Source organism: Camelus dromedarius, chromosome 4 (assembly GCF_036321535.1).
Source record: "Camelus dromedarius isolate mCamDro1 chromosome 4, mCamDro1.pat, whole genome shotgun sequence".
In the NCBI taxonomy this organism is placed as follows: Eukaryota; Metazoa; Chordata; class Mammalia; order Artiodactyla; family Camelidae; genus Camelus; species Camelus dromedarius.
Window position 1 is genome coordinate 55,255,795 of NC_087439.1, and position 18,956 is coordinate 55,274,750.

At 37.0% G+C, this 18,956-nt stretch overlaps 1 long non-coding RNA gene across 2 annotated transcripts; it reads left to right on the plus strand.

The window, feature by feature from the left end:
* Positions 1–1,263: 1,263 nt before the first annotated feature.
* On the plus strand, positions 1,264–18,142 carry LOC116153063 (uncharacterized). 2 transcript variants are annotated; one of them, XR_004136761.2, is made up of 4 exons: positions 1,264–1,892; positions 5,292–6,190; positions 7,103–7,276; positions 17,567–18,142. It is a non-coding gene; the product is annotated as an uncharacterized LOC116153063 (long non-coding RNA). The 2 variants fall into 2 exon arrangements; XR_010380641.1 differs by lacking the exon at positions 1,264–1,892 and having other exon boundaries at positions 5,200–6,190.
* Positions 18,143–18,956: the final 814 nt, after the last annotated feature.

Sequence of the window (18,956 nt, forward strand, 5' to 3'; positions counted from 1 at the left end):
TCCTGTGATCTGGCATACAGGTGTCTTACCAGGATGTCCATAGTATTTGCCACTTATTTCTTGCAGGTTCAGTGAACATGATGCCATCAGTGTAGTGAGTGGATCAGCACAATGTTTAAATGATCAAGAATTTTCTGGCTGTATATCGTGACTTGCCCACCGTGAAACAGACATGGGCCAAGGTTCCATTTGTCACCTGGCTTCCTTCTGGTTCCACTCCAGCAGGAACCATGAGAAATTTTGGTTCATCAGTGTCAACTCAGACCCTGTGTCTAACAGCCCTTGGAAATACCACTGTATTCCTCTTCTTTAGTGCACTCTGAAAACTGAGGAAGACATGCTGTGGCATTGAAAATTACTTCCTAAATTGGACGTGGAAGAAACTAAATATTTTTTGTCTTTGAGTTTTCCTTCTTTTCACTCTCTTTTTCCTTTGTCTTTATTTCTTGTCTTTATTTAGTTTTGTGTACCTTCTGGTTTAGTCCTCATTTTGAAGTTATTTTTTCTTCAGTTTTTGATTCTTTTCTGAATTATCTACCTCATTTTGTTTTTCAGATTTTCATTTATATTGTTCTTTGAGGCTTGTATCACTTTCTTGATGTCTTTTAGCTCAGTTTGAAACAAGGTTGCACATTTGACCTTTTTAGTTTCCCTTTCTTTCTGGCATGCTTTCATTGTCTATAGGGATGTCATTCTTCTCTTTTTTCTCCTAATAATTTTGTATGGGATTTGACTTCAGTACTTTGCTCTTGCTCATTTTTTATATGAAATTAGCTTTCCTGAATTTTTAGAAAAAATAATGTTCTAGGAAGCCTTTCTAACTTCACAGTGGTTCCTTTTATTTTCTTAGCGTGTTTGAAATATGGCAGCTAGCGTTATGTAGTTTCCTACTCCCTCAATTTGAAAGGAGTGTTCTCTTTCTTTTATCTTCACTATCATCCTCAATTTTGATTTCACCTTTCTTCCTCTTCCAGCTTTGCAGTGTTCCTTCTGTACTCTCTGTTGGCAAAATCCAGTATCAAATTTGCTGAAAAGGAGAAATGTAGTCTGCAGGACTTAGTTCCAGTATCACAAACTAGGGTAAGGAAGGGTGAATTTGATGCTGAGAAGAAATAATGTGCACAGCAAAGTTCTGCTATGAAGTCTTGTTTCCATGTTCACTGAAGTCCATTCGCTTGTATACTTAGGTCTATTGTACCTGCCTCCCTTTCCCACGTTTACTTTCTTGTAGAAATTTGCTAAAATTCTTAGGTAATGATTGCTCTTTTTGTCTTTGATATTAAGTTTATTATGGTATTTCCTGTAGTTATTTATGTTGGCTATCGAGACGGAGATTACGAAAGTGTTTTTTGGGCTGTTATCTTAAACCAGTCTCTTTCAGTTTTCAAAAAAAAAAAAAATACCCATCTTCACTTCCATCCCTCTTCACAAGCTCTTAGCACTCAGATGTGAATTCACGAGGGATGACGTATCAGCACCAATTTAAATGGCAACATCATATGTACTCAAAATTGTTTTTGATAATAGGCCAAATGTATCTGCTTGACTTAATCTTCCCTTAGTATAAGTTATTTCTCAGGAGGCTGTCATTAAAATTTGAATATTATGTACATTGAAATAAATAGCATTTGAAGCCACAATGGAGTTTTGAGGAGAGGGTATATAGTGAAGATTTGGTATAAGGGCCCTCTATCCACTCCCTTTGGTCCCGCATGAGAGGACAGTGTGTGTGTGTGGGCTGAGTTGTTGGATGTTTTTGCAGGTGGAGAACAATGGTTTTGTTACCAACTATATGCCAGTTCTGGAACTGGCATGGCATCAGTCCCCCTGTAACTAGCCTGTTAGAGGACCAGCAGCTTCCACCATGGTCTCTTGAAGTCCTGATCTGTCAGGTAAGAAGATGCATTACCCTGTGGGAGAGAGATGGAAAGGGCATGAGAAGGGCCTGGAGAAGGACTCAGCTAAACTAAGCCTTCTAGTTGACCAAGGCAGCAATTATGTGAGTGAGGCTGTCACAGACCCTTCAGCACAGCCCAGCTGCCAGCTCAATATCACCAGAGCCCGTTCCTATCATGTGGAACAGAATTACCCAGCCAAGACTTGCTTGAATTCCTGATTCACAAGATCGTGAGATATAAAAAAATATAGTGGTGGTTTCATGCTACTAAGTTTTAGGGAGGTAGGTTATGCAGCATCTGGAGCAGAAGATAAGAACACAGAACATATAAATGTCTTGCCTAAAATCACATAGATGTTTGCTGATAACAGTTGGGCAGAAACAAGATTCTTGAGAATGCACCATTGTGGAATTATAGTGCATTTTCTTTAATATTTAGGCTATTTGATTTTTAAATCATTAAGTTTAAGATTCGGTGAGGTTGAGAAGTGTTTTAAATGAATCACCTGGGTTCCAGTTGCAGCACTGGAAATATCTACTGTGTGAAAGAATATTTGAAGAGAAAATATTAAGAACAACATAAAACAAATGAGTTATTTTTGGCCCTATAAAGTTTTTAAAAATTTACTGTATACAAAGGATCATCTCAACACATCACTGTGCATGTTTGTTAATTGTGAGTATTTAAACATCATTAAAGTTTGCTTAAGTCTTCATATAATTTGTTTGGGCTAGTACTTAGTATCTAGGTTCAGGCATAGGGAAGCTCTTGGGACAAAAGGCATCTCTGACCAGAGGACAACTATGCATGCTTTAGCTCAAAGTTTCTGCAGTCTGTGAGAAAGCTCAGGGCAGTGTGTGCTGGAGTAGTGACACTGACACTGGGGAGGCCCTGAGAACTTTTTTTCTGAGATGGATCAGTGAAACTGGTGACTTTGGAGCCTTTGGGTCATATCTTAAATTACCAGGTTATTTCTTGATTAATCAGTAGAGATATTTCACAAATTTAAACCATCGGTCTCTTCCTGGCTGTTTCTTCTAAGTAGCAGTTAAGTCTTGCAGAAGTAGTATTTAAGGCATAATTTGAAGTGGAATTTAAGTAGTTGAAAACATCGTTCATGCTCCTAATATTTCAGAAACATTTAACTCAAGCTACAGATGTGCCTCCATCTTGTGGTAACTGTTGGAAATGTCCAAAATGAGAAAGTTTTACAATAAAGTTTAAAAACGGAAGCTGGAGAATCCGAGATAAAAAGCCATTGCTGTATTTAAGCTTTTGGAAATAATGACAACTTTATTACATCTTTTTTCTTTTTGCCTTTTTTTGAGGCTTGATATTAGTCTTACTCTACCTCTTTATCACAGAAGATCAAAAAAATTTTTTTAGAGGGAATGGACAGGTATAAATAACTCATTGTTTTCAAAGTTTTCTTTTGAGCCAGAATAAAAGGAATATTGACTTTGATGAATTAAAATATGGAAACATTGAATAATGTCATTGATTTAAAAAGGAGAAACTAGTAAGAATCAAGGAACTAATTCAGTATTTCAGGCAGCGCTGTGACAGTTTACATGACCTTCAAAAAGAACATAGAACATATACCTGTAATCCCATCTATCAGTCAATATTTGGAAAACTTTGTTTAACAACCAATTCAAGTAATATTTATTGAGCTCCTGATGTGTACTAGAGCCTTGGGATAGATCAGAGGAATAAAGACACTCTTGTGGATCTAATATTCCAACAGAAAGAGACAGCAGGAAATAATCATAGTAAATAAGTTAAAGAGTAAGTTAAAGGGTAATAGGTGCTATGGGATAAACAATTACTCGAGTATTAAACAGGGCACCCATGGTAGGCCCCATTAAGAAGGTGAGATTAGAGCAAAATTTTTACAGGGATGAGGTTTTTAGAATGGAATCTGTGGAAGAACCTCTGGCAGAGGGAACAGCAAGGACAAAGGCAGGAGTTGGCTCAGTGTGTTCCAGGAACAGCATGGAGGAAGCTAGGGTTGTGTGAGCAAGAGAAAGGAAAGGAGATCAGAGGTAGTGGTGGCTTAGATCACATAAGATCTAGACCTTTATAAGGACTTCCCCTTTTACTTTCTGTGGTCCCCAAAGATGTCGTTGTCCTACCCCAGAGCTTGTGAATATGTTATATGGCAAGGGGAACTATGCAGATATGATTAAGAGTATAGACTTGACAACAGATAAACAAGAAAAGATGCTCAGCATCACTAATCATCAGGGAAATGCAAATAAAACTACAGTGAGGTATCTCCTCACACCTGTTAGAAGGGCTATTATCAAAGAGACAAAAACAAAGCAAAACAGGTTTTGGCAAGAATGTGGAGAAAAGGCAACCCTTGTGCACTGTTGGCAGGAATGTTAAGTTGGTGCAGCCACTATGGAAAACAGTATAGAGCTTCCTCCCAAAATTAAAAATAGAACTACCATGTGATCCAGCAATTCCACTTATGGATATTTATCTGAAGAAAACAAAAACACTAACTTGAAAAGATATGCACCACTATATGCATTGCAACATTATGTACAACAGCTAGGATGTGGAAACAACCTTAGTGTCCATAGATGAATGGGTAAAGAAATTGTAAGGGATACACACACACACGCATATATATACATACGTATATATATGTATAATGGAATATTATTCAGCCATAAATAGAATGAAATCTTGTCATTTGTGACATAATGGATGGAATCGAGGGCATTGTGCTGAGAGAAGTAAGTCAGATGGGGAAGACACATAATGTATGATAACATTTATATGTGGAATGTAAAAATAAAAAACTATCGAGAAACAAAAACCAAAAACCATCAAGAAACCCAAACCATCAAGAAACCAAAACTAAGCTCATAGATTCAGAGAAGAAGATTGGTGGTTGCTGGAGGTGGGGTGTGGGAAGGCAAAAATGGATGAAGGGGGTCAAAAGCTATAAATTCCCAGTTATAAAATAAGTCATAGGCATGTAATGTACAGCATGAGGACTACAATTAGTAATACTGTATTGCATATTTGAAAGTTGCTGAGAGTAGACCTTAAAAAGTTATTGCAAGAAACAATTTTGCTTATGTGTGGTGATGGATGTTGACTAGACTTGTGATCCTGTCACAGTACAGACAAATAGTGAATCATTGTGTTGTACACCTGAAACTAATACAATGTTCTCTGCCAATTATACCTCAGTTTAAAAAACATACCAACCAACCAAGCAATGAAAGGGTATGGACCTTGAGATGGGCAGAGTATCACTGATTATTCAGGTGGTCCTCTGGAATCTGAGAAGAGTTCTTAGCTGTCAGCCAGCAAGGAAACAACTACCAAATTCTGGCAGCCACCTGAATGTGCAAGGAAATAATTCTCTCCTAGAACCTCCAGAAAGGAACACATGCTTGCTGACTTCTTGATTCGGCCTTGTAAGACTAAGCAGAGACTCACCTGAGCTCGCTGGACTTCTGACCTGTGGTGACTACAAGATAAGTGTTTTAGGCCACTAAGTTTATGATAATTTGATTTGGCAGTATTAGAAAACTAATGTACTCTGAGTGAAACTGGGAGGAATTAGATACTTTTTAGAGGAGTATCATGATAGGACTTGTGTCCTTTTTACTAATTATGTAAATTTCTGTGCTCTCTTGACAAAAGTGGTTTTTACAATTAATCTCTCACTAAGGATAATCACCTTTTGACTTTGGTAGTTGAAAGCTGAGTAATTTATATCCTTGATATCAGACACTATTTGGACAGTTTGAAAAGCCTTTTACATTTTCTGAATTTCAGCATTAATATATGTTTCTTTACCAGGAAATCCAGATTAATATGGTCTGGAACAATTAAATGAATTTAAAGTTATTTCACTCATTTAGGGGAAAATGATGCCTATTATCTGTAGCAAAGACCATGCTGAATTATCTCTGAAAATAATCTTAATCCTCTACTTTCCCTTTTCCCCCGCCTTTTGCATTTTTTTTCTTCCCACAAAATAAGTCCTTGATAAAACCAAAGTTACTAAAGATTAAGCGAGGAATTAAAAGATACCAAGATTGTCTTTAAGCTCCTGTCTCAATGTTTCTTAAAATTTGAATATATTTTCCACAGCATTGCGTTTTGTCTGTCTTAGGCAGAAGCAAGCATATGAGTTTGTGAGTCAATTCTCAGTAACTATTTGTCTTCTAAATTTGTACAGAATATTAGGTCAATAATACCTAATCCTATTTGAGGCATCACATTTCAGCTTGGGACCACAGAGCTTCTCCTATCAGCTATGGGTAAGAAGTTGTATTTCTAAGAGATTATGGCAAAGGGAAACCTCCAGGCCAGCACGCAGAAAGGCCCAAAATGGGACTTAGCAGAAAGAATATTCTTAAAAAGAGATTTTCTCAAAAGTATCTATATTCAGTATAGTATATACATTGATGGAAGCTAATCCTCTATTGTGCTTCTGTGTTTCAAAATAAATTGACCGACTCTGTGCACTAGAAGGACACTAGCTTTAAGAAATTATTTGTAAGTAATAGAACTATGTATAATACATAAGCATTCTTAGGGACAAACTCCCATCTCCCTGGAGAGAAAAGAATTTAATCCTCTTTGTGATAAAACGCTGGGCACAATGGATGTATTGCTTCTGCAGCTTTCTGAACTAAAAACGATGAAGTTACTTTACCTAACATTTGCTTATGCATTGTAAATTGCACCAAACATTAAGGCAGTTGGTTCTCTAAGTATCAATAAAGCCTGGTCACCCTGAATCTTTAGCATAATATAACTTTTCATAGCAGCAAGTTCCTATTCCTGCTGAAACCCTAGCCCCAATGTAACATTGTTAGATTTAAGTTAAAATTAGAAACATTAGTGTCAATATTATGATTAATTTAGGAAAGAGAAGCTAGTACTATGCAATACTGAAAACCAAGGAGACTGAGGGCTTGTAAAATTTAATGTAAACTTATTTACAGTGAGTTAAGAGGCTTCACTCTGGGAATTTTGGGGGACCCAAATTCCTCATTGTGGTGATTCAAGTCAGACCTAGAACATTTCACATCTTTAAATTAAGACTTTGGTAGGCTGCCCTTCTAATTTAGTTCTAGGGACACCATGGTCAGTTACCTACGCCAAAGATACATATTTATGTCAAATTATTCTGATTAATGCTTTGATTTTACTACCTTTTATGGCAGCCACATCAACCTGTCTTTGGCAACTGAGTGTTGCAACTTGGTCCTGCCAGTCTGCCACTATCCCTGTTGGATTTAAGGAGCCCAGTTTGATGACAACAGTTCCCTCTGTCTTTCCTGGCCTGCAAAGAACAACCACCACAGAGCTTTGAGGATGATGAGATTCCCCTCATGAATGTATGTTGCATAGCCTTGGTGAAAAGAGTGTCCTCTGGACCTTTCCAGGGGATATATTCTTAGATGGTAGATGATCAAGTCTTATATGATAAATTCACTCTAGCATTCCAATCTACCTAAGCCTTTGCATATCTCCTCTTCAGATTCTCCAACGTATTATCTGGGGACTCCTGGGGGTTTCTGAGAGGCTTGCTGATTGTCCATAAACTCAAAACTCTTTTCATAATAATAAGACATTATTTGCCTTTTCCATTCTTACATGAGTACGCAGTGGAGGTTTTCAGAGGCTACATGATATGTGATGATAATATCTCTGGTGGCTAATGGAATATGTGGTTGTGCATTCTTGTGTTCTAAATTTGGGGGCTGGAGAGTTCTCAAGAATTTCTAAGAGTGTAAAGGGATCCTGAGACTAAAAAGTGTGAGAACCAGTGCACTATGATATCTCAAGGAAGTTCTCATTTCACCTTTATTTAGTGTGAGCTACCTTTGATTCCATAGATTTTTCTCAATTATATTTTTAATTTTACTGATTTCTGCTGTAATATTTAGTTTTTCATCCCTTCTGTTTGCTTTAGTTTTTTTTTCCCCCTCCCCTGGCTTCTTAAGGTAGAGCTTAAGTTACTGGTTTTATATCTTTCTTTTTTTTAATATAGGCACTTAATGCTATACATTTTTCCTTAAGTACTGCTTTAGCTGTATTCTACAAATTTTGAAATGTTTAATTTTAATTTTCACTTAGTTCAAAATAGTTAAAAATTTCCCTTGAGACTTCCTCTTTGACCTCTTTAATTTAATGTTCTCATATCTTCCACAGTCCACAACTGTTGATTGAGTGGTGATGGAGAAAAAGTCACTGGGGTCTAGTAGAGGGACATGTTGTAGACCATTAGCCATGATATGTAGCAAAGCTGTAAGCAGCCAACTAAATTGTCTGAAATATAAAAGTGGAAGCAAAATCTTTATTTGTTGATTGAAGTAAGGAGCATCTGTAATTTTCAAAGGCTACCTAAAGTCAATGCCAAAGTGAAGATCAATGCTAGTTGTAGCCCTGAAGATTCAGCACAGTCCTATGGCTCCCTTTCTATAACAAATGTTTTATTTTGCCTCCCTTACTCTCTTAACATAGAATTCATAGATAATTTAACCTACCTACACTCACAAATTTAGGAGAATAAATATAATGTCCTAATTGTAATATAAAAAGGAATAGAAACAAAATAATATATAATGAACATGTATTTCAGCATGTAAATCCATGGGCACTATCACACTAGAAGACATAATGATGTCACCAGGGCCTTGTACGTAATCATAGGAACACCTTGAAAGGAATAGCTAATAGTGTAGGTTGTATTGTACTGATACACTGAGGAAGCATGATTGATGATGGTATAATTTTCTAAAATGATAACAATTCTTCGTTCAGTTTTGAATAAAAACCCACATTGTTTGCTTGATTATGTAGTACAAGATATATGTTCATTGCATTAAAGAATGCAAAAAAAATACTTTGTTTTTACATGTAAAATGGAATTAGATTCTAGGCCCATGTAATTAGTTATAAACAGGTTCTTACCTATACAAACCATGTGGGTTGTCATTTCATACTTAATTTTTGTAGTCTTGGTCCTTATGTTGTGGGATATCTGGCATGTCTGATCCCTACCCATTAAATGCAACTAGTGTCCCTCCCAATCATTTTGACAACTCAAAACATCCCCACTAATCATCCACTAACTACTAACTGACTTAGTAACTGCCCACTAACTACTGAAGGAGTGATCCTGTCTCAAAACCATTGCTCTAGACGTTTTTCTTGTTGTTTAACTGTTACAATGTTGGTAGGATGAGTATACATACATCAATTACCTGTGTGTATGAAGCTCACAAATAGTAGCCTCCTCTTAACAGTTTTAACGGGCTAATTTTCTCTTTCTGACTTTATCATAGGCTAGGAACTGACTATCTTTAGGTCTCTAGATATTGCACCCTCCTATGCAGCCAATTTCTGAAAAGTTCTGATAAAACCCCATCTCCTAGCAGTGTTTGTGAAAAGGGTTTATAGACTAATTAACTAATTAGTTAATAACTAATTATGAAATAAAACCTCAGTGTGGTAGACAGATTAATGACGCTGTAAAATGTCAAGAACCTATGAATATGCTACCTTACTTGGCAAAAGGGACTTTGCAGGTGTGCTAGAATTAGGGATTTGATTATTCTGGATTGTTTTGTTGGTCTCAATGTGATCACAAAGGTACTAATAAATGAAAGAGGAGGCAGGAATGTGAAGGGTCTGAGTCAGAGAGATTTGGAGATGCTCCACTGCTGGCTTGGATGATGGAAGAAGGGACCATGAACCAAGTAACACACGGTGGCCTCTAACAGCTGGAATAGGCAAGGAAGCCAGTTCTCCCCTGGAAATTCCAGAATAAGCACAGTCCTGCTCTCACCTTGATTTTAGCCCAGTAAGATCCATTTTGGACTTCTGACCTCTGGAATTGTAAGATAGTAATTTAGTGTTGTCATATACTCACTGATTCCATCTTAACCTCAGAGTCAAACAGCTACATCTATACCCACAGCTGCTTTAGTTGCTGAGTATAGTTTACCTTAATTGGACTTTCCCTGTTTGCTAGGATTCAGCACCAATTCCAAACTGAACAGGCAAGCCAAATATAATGGTAGTTGTGCTTGTCTTTTCCAAAGCAGATGCATCTAGGAACCAGGTCTCATTTCTTACAGTAGCCGAAACATTCAAGCATAGTTTGAACCAAGTGACATAGGCTTCTTTATAGGCAAACTTTTAAACAACATTCAAATTAGCTTCATTAGGTCAGGGACTATTTTATTTATTCTGTATCCTCAGTCTCTTGCCCAGTGCATAGTGTAGAACAGGTTTTGAATGAATGAATGAACGAATGAACAAATGAATGGCAAAGTGCTATTTCTAACTTCAGATAGCTAATCAGAGAATTACTTGCCTTCTAGTATTTCAGCACATCAAAATTATTTCTCTGAAATTATTTAATGCTCTTCTCTAGGTTTTAGAGGGAATAAATATAAAATTAATTAATTTGAACAATATGTTTTATTTCTAGTTTTAGATTTACTGGTAGGTCTCCTTACCTGATCTTCCTTTTCCTTTGACCCTCTGCTTTTCTCCGTTTTCCCTTTTTTCCTTGAAGAAATGACCCACTCTAGGGCTACAAACATTTTCTCTTTGTGGTTGATTTTAAGACACAAGTATTAACAGAAAAATTCCACTAATAGGATATAACATTAAAAACTGAAATGAAATATTATAGTTGAGGGATGTTATAGACCAAGTATCATGAAGTTTTTCCTGCTATACCAATTAGAACTTGTTTTTTCATTATAAAATTTTCATTTTAGTTCTGCCTACCTCCAGTGTATTTGTAGTTTAGCTCAAAAAGGTCCATGTTCCCACATCACAAAAACACATTTAGTGTAAATGAATTGACTCCCTCCTTCGTATAACAACTCTGGATGATTAATGAATTAGTCTATTAAACCTTGAACTGAAGAGGAACAATAAATGGAGTAAATATTTTTGATCCATTAGGTACAATGTTAACTCTCAAGCAAGCATCTTTGGTGAAGCTATATTTTCATATCATGTTTTCAGTGTATCTGACTAGAAGAAAAGTTCTCAGTAAGGTCGATGTACATAAGTATTAATAAGCATTGAAGTCCTAACAGCACTGGCTGTCAAACCTGTGTGTATTAATGTGAATTAATGAGCTTTTCTTCTCCTACGAGGAAAATAGGTTGTCGTAGGTTAAACAATGATGAGCAAAACAGAGGCGATGTCAGTCTGACAGAAAGCCTTCAGCTTAGAGGGGTGACCTTTAAAAGGGAATGCATAAATAATCTTAGCATAATCACTTGGTGCCATATTTTGGGTTTACAATTTAGATAGAAGTAAAGCATATTTATTGATTTGATTTTTTAAAATTGTGCCCTTTGAGAAATCACCTCAGTACAGAATTAAAGCAAAAAGACAGTGATGACAACAAAATCTGAACAATTAAAGCAATCGTAGAATGAAATACTGGTTTGAAAAAGTCACTGTTTTAATGACATACTTTTGTGGAAAGTCATACATTTTCAACTCAGCTCCAAATTACATAGAACAGGTAGAAAGTAGTTGGTGTGGAGGATAATACCATGGAGCTCTTAAACCAATATATTTTCATCTTTAGTAATTCCTAGTTCCAAGTTGATCCAAGCCTTTCGTTATTTAGAATCATGTAAAGAGGCCTCAGATCACATATTTTCTCCTATAATAAAGCAAAGATAACCCTTCAACCATTCAGACTGAGCGTTAGGTTTAGTACCTAAAAGAAAAGTAAGATGTTGTGCTCTGGACCAGAGGAAAGTGGAAGACTGGGTTTTCTGGTCCGAAACATGTGGGAGAGGTCTATGTCTCACTTCTCTTCTCCAGGCTGATACATCTGCAAGAAAGCAAAAATAAAGTTTTTGTTCATTCTCCTTCTGGATTGTTGGCATGAGGCTGCCACTCAGGGTGGCTCTGTGTCAACGTCGGAGGCAGTAGTGTAGCCATGGTTGATGAAGGTGGGTGGAAAGACAAGTGTGAGGCAGCATTCCAGGTCTCCCCATCCAGCTCTATCTGGAAGGGAGATTGCTGGGAACTTGCTCTCAGTGGTTTGCTGCACTGGTGGGTGAGGCCAGACACTCAGTGGGAGTCACCCGCAGACTCCCTGTGAACGTCTGCCCATTGGCCAGGTCTCATTGGGGGTTGAATCCTGGAGTGTGGGGTGAGATGGAGGGTGTAGTCTCACTAGACCAGGACTGGGTAAAGTAAAGGTAACGGAATTTGTATTCTTCAGTCATAACAGTTTGGCACACCCAGGATCTCACCCGCCATCTCTCAGTGGAGACCAGCACAAGGATGGCAGGCTCCATGGAAGGGAGAATCCCTTGGGTTCTGTAATCTTTCCCATATACTCAGTCAGATGTCATCTTGGGAAGAAGAGGGTGAGAACAGCTCTGATGGGGAGCTAAACTGTGCCGTGATTGACCATTTTACATTATGGAGACTATGTAAACTGAAACTGTTAATTGACAGTTTTTAGATGTGTCTCTGTCCTCTCACTTCTCCCCAGATGGGATGGAATATTGAGATGAGTATTAAATGTGTTATAGAAAATAGAGATGTTAGACTTTTCTTTGCTCATTTCAGGAGTGGTGTAAATTTTAGAATTTGCTAATGAATTTGCTGTTCTCTCTATTGTTCATCCCCCTCACTCTCAGCTGATTTTCTGGCTTCCTTTTTCACTAAGAAAATGGACGAAATCGGAAGAGAACATCCACAAGTTTCCATTACTACAAATACCTACAAACTTCTGTGACCATCTCTCCTATATTCACTTCTGTAACTTTGGAGAAATTGTCTGGTGTCTCATCCCTGGGCAACGCCTCTACCAGGGCGCTAGTTCGTGTCCCTTCTTGCCGATTGCAACAATTCTCACTTCCTTTTTGAGTCTTCAGTTCTTTCCTTGCTATGATTTATTCCATCATAAAGCAAATGTGCTATTTCCATCCTGTCTTAGTCAGTTTGGGCTGCTCTAGCAAACTATCATAGATTAGGTGGCTTAAAAAACATTCATTTCTCACATTTGTGGAGGCTGGGAAGTTCGAGATCAAGGCACTGGCAGATCTGTTGTCTGGTGAGAGCCCGTGTTCTGGTTTGTAGATGGCCACCTTCTTGCTGTGTCTTCACATGGTTAAGAGCAGAGAGAAAGAGAGAGAGGGAGCACGTGCAAGATCTCAGTGTTTCTTCTTATAAGGACCTAATCCTATCATGAGCGCTCTACCCCCATGTCCTAATTACCGCCCCAAACCCCCAGCTCCTAATAGCAACACATTGAGGGTGAGGATTTCAATATTTGCATTTGGTAGGCTGGGCAGTTGGGGGGGCCCACAAATATTTATCCATAACATGCCCGTTGAAAACAACAACAATAACACTATTATATCCTCTTCATGTAATTTCATCCCCTTCAGTTTCATATCTCTTCTTTCTTTATAGCAAATCTCAAATATTTCCAGTTTCTCTCTTCCAGTTCTTTTTAATCCTGCTGCAATGTGTTTTCACCCAACACATTCCACTGAAACTGCTCTTACGAAGGTAACTGATGACATCCATGTTGCTCAATGCAATGGTTAACCCTCCATCTTCATCTGATTTGACATTCAGCGCATTTGGCACAGTTGATCACTCTCTTTCTCTTTCTTTTACCTTAATAACTGCCCCTCCCATTCTCTTTTGTTGGTGCTTCCTCATCTTTACAGCTTCTCAGTGATGGAGGTTGTAAGAATTCAGTTCTTGAAAATGTCCTCTTTTCTATCTACACTTTGTGATCATACCCAGTCTCATGATTTTTAATATCATTCTTCTCAAATTTTTTTATTAGTATGAAACTCTTCTGAACTTCTCCTACAGTAAATTCCCTATTCATCAACTCCACTGAGATATCTAATATGCATCTCAAATTTAACATGCCCAAATGAAACTCCTTCTCAGTTAATGATAGCCCCAACCTACAGTTGTTCAGGTCAGAGAGCCTTGGAGTCATCCTTGACTCCTCTATTTCTCTTACAATTCTTATCAAACCCATCAACTCCTAGAATCCAGCTTTCTCACTGTCTTTACCCTTCACCACCATCATCACCACCACCACCCTCACCACCATCATTTTTCACTATTTTCACCTTTGTCTCCCCTAAAGTCTGTTCTCTCTCTCTTTTTTATTGGAGGGGATTAGGTTTATATATTTATTCTTAGAGAAGATACTGGGGATTGAACCCTGGATCTCATGCATGCTAAGCACTTGAGCTATACTCTCCTCCCACTTCGACTATTCTTAATATAACTAGAATGATGCTTTTGAGTGTAAGTTCATGTTACTTTTCTGCTCAAAACCCTCCAGTGGCTCCCTGTGGCCCTCAGAGTAAGAGCTAAATTTCTTTAATTAATTAATTAATTAATTAATTAATTAATTAATTAATTAACTTATTTATTTTTTAAGAGCTAAATTTCTTACCCTGGTCCATAAGCTCCTCCATAGTCTTCCAGCCTCCTTGCTCCCACCTATTTACCTCATCTTCTACTACTTTCCCCCTTGTTTACTCTGTTCAGCCTCACTGGTCTCCTGTTTTTCAAACACACCAGGCACATTCTGATCTCAGGGTTTTTGCATTTGCTGTTCTTTCTGTCTGGAAAGCTCTTACCTTAATATCTGCATGACTCAAGCTCTCACCCTATTTGTTTTTATTTCTCAAATATCACATTCTCAGTGGGGCCTTCTCTGACTACCCTACTTAAAATTGCAATCTCCACCCCCTAATCTGGCATTCCCTGTCCATTGTCTGGCTTTGTTTTTCTCCATACCTTTTACCACTTTCTCATATCCAATGCAATGCATTTATTTTATTTTTAATAGAGTTCTACTGTATTGTTAGTAGTTGTAGAACTATATTCAAGAATTAGAGTCTAACTGTAATTTGTTAAAAACAGAGAATTCAGTTCACAGCTGGACAAGGGCAAGGCTAAGTAGGCTTAAAAGGAACTGTTAACCCAGGACAGTGTGAAGAAACATAGAATCTGTTTCTTGGGCAGTTTGCAGAGGGAAATTTCCGGGGGATTTAAGGAATACCATTGGTTTACATCGATGTAAAACGAGAGGTGAGAGACCTCATGCAGAAACCTGTGCTGTCTTCATTCTACCTAGGTTAATTACATTCGTATTAACTGCAAATTTAAGTTTATTGTCCTGTTCTAGGAGTAAGAGAAGAGTCCTTCAGAAGTCCTGTGCTCCACTTTGTTAGTGATATCATACTCTATCTAGACTAGGGCATAGGAGACAGTGAGGACTGCAGCTAAGACTTACCAAATCACAGTGGTTCTCCAAAATTAGTATGGGTAAGAATCACCATGAATAGGCTGTGGGGTGGAGAGGCTTGTCAAAAATGCACATTTCCTGGCTCTGGGTTTGGGTTCTGGGTTGGTAGTCTGCGATTTTAACCTCTGCTATGGTGATTCTGATGCAGGTGGTCCACCTACCTTCCTTTGTGAAACTGTCCCATTTATTATTATTAAAGAGCTGAAATATGTACTCAGAAGAAACCTGAAAGAAATTTCTAAAAAATTTTATGTTCTGGTAGAACGTTAAAGGAGTCAGGGATCCAGATGGCATTATTTCTTTTTTCTGTTGATGATTTTCTTTTTTTAATAAGAGAAGATGAGGAAATTGAATGGCTGGAGGCTTGGGTAATGCCAGAAATCTGGACTTCAGTTCCTGTATTACTGTTGATAAAATCAGAACAATGGAGTCCTAGTGAGGGACTTCGTTTATTTTACAACACCAGAAGAATACATTTGATTGAAAACTTGCACCTGATCAAAGTTAGTATTTGAGATGGAGAGAGAAATTTCCCGAAAAGACTGTAAAACTAGGCATTACGTAGTTTAAGAGAAAAGAATGCTGCATAATGGGGTGTATTTGTGAAATAACAAGGCATTAGGCCTTTCTTTTGTTTGAATTATTTACAATCAGCATGTAACACTTAGAAGGTGGGCACAGGCTGTATTTCTGGTCAAGTGGAATATTGACAGGGACATGAAAGTCATGTATGTTTTGGTTTGCTGCCATGGCAACCCAGACAGAAGCGGCTCAATCTTGGGCCTAGAATTTTATTTCAATGTGCCATCTCTCAATTCCTTCAGCTTGAAATATCCAATATGCCAGGGTGCCCTATTTTGGGGTAGCATGTCCTGAGCCCTGTCAGAGACATTTCAACTCTGGAGGCTTTCTATCCCATTTAACCAGCTAGGAGAGCACATTTCTTCTCCCAACTAACTAGCTGACTGAATGAACAAGTCACTCAATCTCTCTGGACCTTGTTTGCTCATCCATGAGATCGCAGAAGTGGATTACATAATCTATACAAGACTTGTATCTTAAAACAAATTGATGAAATTGAAATATGCATCTTTTTAAAAATTAACTTCCAGCTCGGAGACAGAGTGTGTTTCTGTTTTCTTAGTGATCAACTTTTAAAAAAATAATGTTCATTGAAATGAGACTATTGGATATTAAAATTCCAATTGTAATTTTAAAGAGAATCTAGCTTACTGAGATTTTTTTTTTTTTTGGCTTCAGGTTAGCTTGTTGATTTTGAATTTTCTATTATGCTTTTGAACACTACTCAATTCTACATATACCCTTTATATTTCAATAAAATTAAACTAAATGTATGTCACTTCTCATGTTGGGATGAACAAGCAAATGAACAGTATATAGCCACATATTTCAGTAGATTAAACTGAGCTGAAATTATTCCTCATGCTGGCACTATAATAGGCTATTGATCTCAGGTTGCATTTTTCTGTTTCTTTATAATTGAATTTTGTTCCCAAATGAAAGAGCGTGTTCATTTTCAGGTTGCATTTAGTGAAATAAAAACTGCATCTGGGATCAGTTTTATCATATGTTCAATGAAGGACTAAGTCTTTCATTGAATTAAGTAGGGAACATTGTGACTATTAAAAAAAAGTATACCACCTTCTTGGAAGAATTTTTTCCAAAAGAGCTAAAATTTAGATCTCAGCTGTTTAAAAAACTCTGCATAATTATATCCGTAAATCAGAATATATGCGAAACTATAGAACTTTCTCCTATGAGTGAAAACTAATGGAACATATGCTGCAGTTACATAAATTAATCCATCTATAGGAACTAAAATTAATTAGACTAAAGGAAATAAGACAGTTTAAAAATAAAAGGATCATTAAGTAGAAAATGGTTGTCTGCAAAAACTAGAGGTGATTTTCCATCTTAGGCTAGAACTTCCTTTAATATATTTTTTTAAATAGTAATGAGATGGAAATTTTAGAAAAGAAAGACAGATCGTTTAATGACATTTGCACACCCTTTATTTTCTATCACATGCGATGCTTCCAATAACATTCAGCTATTAGTCACAGTACTTTGAGTCCTCTACCTGAGGATGACAGTCTTCAACTGTCTGAGATGTCCTAGATCTCAAACTCTTAATTTGTTCATTGGTGTTTGTGTGCAGGTAACAGAGGCTCTGATTTTCATCCAGTGACCTGTTGAGGGGCACAGGGTTACTGTTGAAACAAAGTGTGGGTGTTTCTGAACCTTTTAATTTTTTCTTGGTAGAGGAGGGGAGAGAAGTGCCAATGGTGAAATTCAATTACAAAACTTTCCCTCTCAGGACTCATTGTTCAGGCCTCTGGGAGAACTTCCCTACTTCTCTTGCCCAAAGTCCTTGAAACAAAAATGCTGTGAAGGTTGTGTGCTGTGGTGCTGTTCACACTGGAAAGGACACAGCTTCATGGGGAGAATATGAGCAGAGGAAACAGTGAGAAGAAAGATGAATGAACTTGTCAAATCCTTCCTATCAGAGAGTGTGAATGCAGGAGATCCCAGCAGTGCCTAGTGCCATTTTCTTGTTTCACTTTGTGTTCCAGCGTGTGGCTTTGGAGATACTCATGGGTTGGTGAAGTATGCTCAGTGGTTGCATGTGTTGACTGAGGAATATTTTGCAATGGTAAACATTTTGTTTTATTCTTGAATTTGTATACCTTTATGTTTAGATGTAATTATGCATTAAGTATGATTACCACATTGACAACTAGATGGCTGTTGAAGGTTAGCACTGGGAATGGTTTTATTTTTCTAAACTATTTAGCAATATTAATTAAATTCAAAAAATTAAACAAATTTATTGACTTTAATTTCTAAATAAAAATTAATTCCAGGGAAAAAGTTTGTGATCTAAAAAAAGTAATTCCATTAATAGTTATGCCTTTTAATTTTAAGAAATAGCTTTGAATATTTTAAGAAAAAATAAACTATTTGAAAAATATATGAAGAGTAATTTTTTAGTTTTTTAACATTTACTTTAACTCACATCTTTGATACAAACATATTTACATTTGAATCTTTTGAAAACATTTACATTTACTTTTTAATTCTTTAAATCATTGGGGATGAGTATGTCAAGATTGTGATAAACATAAATTGAATTAAAGACAAAAAAGTGGAGTTTTACTTTTTAAGCCCTTCACTCAAAAGCGAAGCTCAGGAAAGAAGACAATGGGGGGAAGGAATAGAAAATTTACAAAAAGGCAGTTTACTTAAATTTTTAAAACTAGAAACAAAGCAAAAAATTTCTTTTGAGCATGACCCATATAAAAATCATAAATAGGGCATTATAAATTTTTATATAATGATAATGTGATTACTAGTCAAAGCAAGCAAATCAGTAAGAAAGTTAGTCTCATCAAACCCACTTTTTGCCAGACTTCAGACAATACTACAGAGCTACAGTAATCAAGACAGCATGGTATTGGTACAAAAACAGACATATGGACCAATGGAACAGAATAAAGAGCCCAGAAATGAACCCACAAACTTTTGGTCAATTAATCTTCGACAAAGGAGGCAAGAATATACAATGGGATAAAGACAGTCTCTTCAGCAAATGGTATTGGGAAAACTGGACAGCAGCATGTAAAGCAGTGAAGCTAGAACACTCCCTTACACCATACACAAATATAAACTCAAAATGGATCAAAGACTTAAACAGAAGACAAGATACA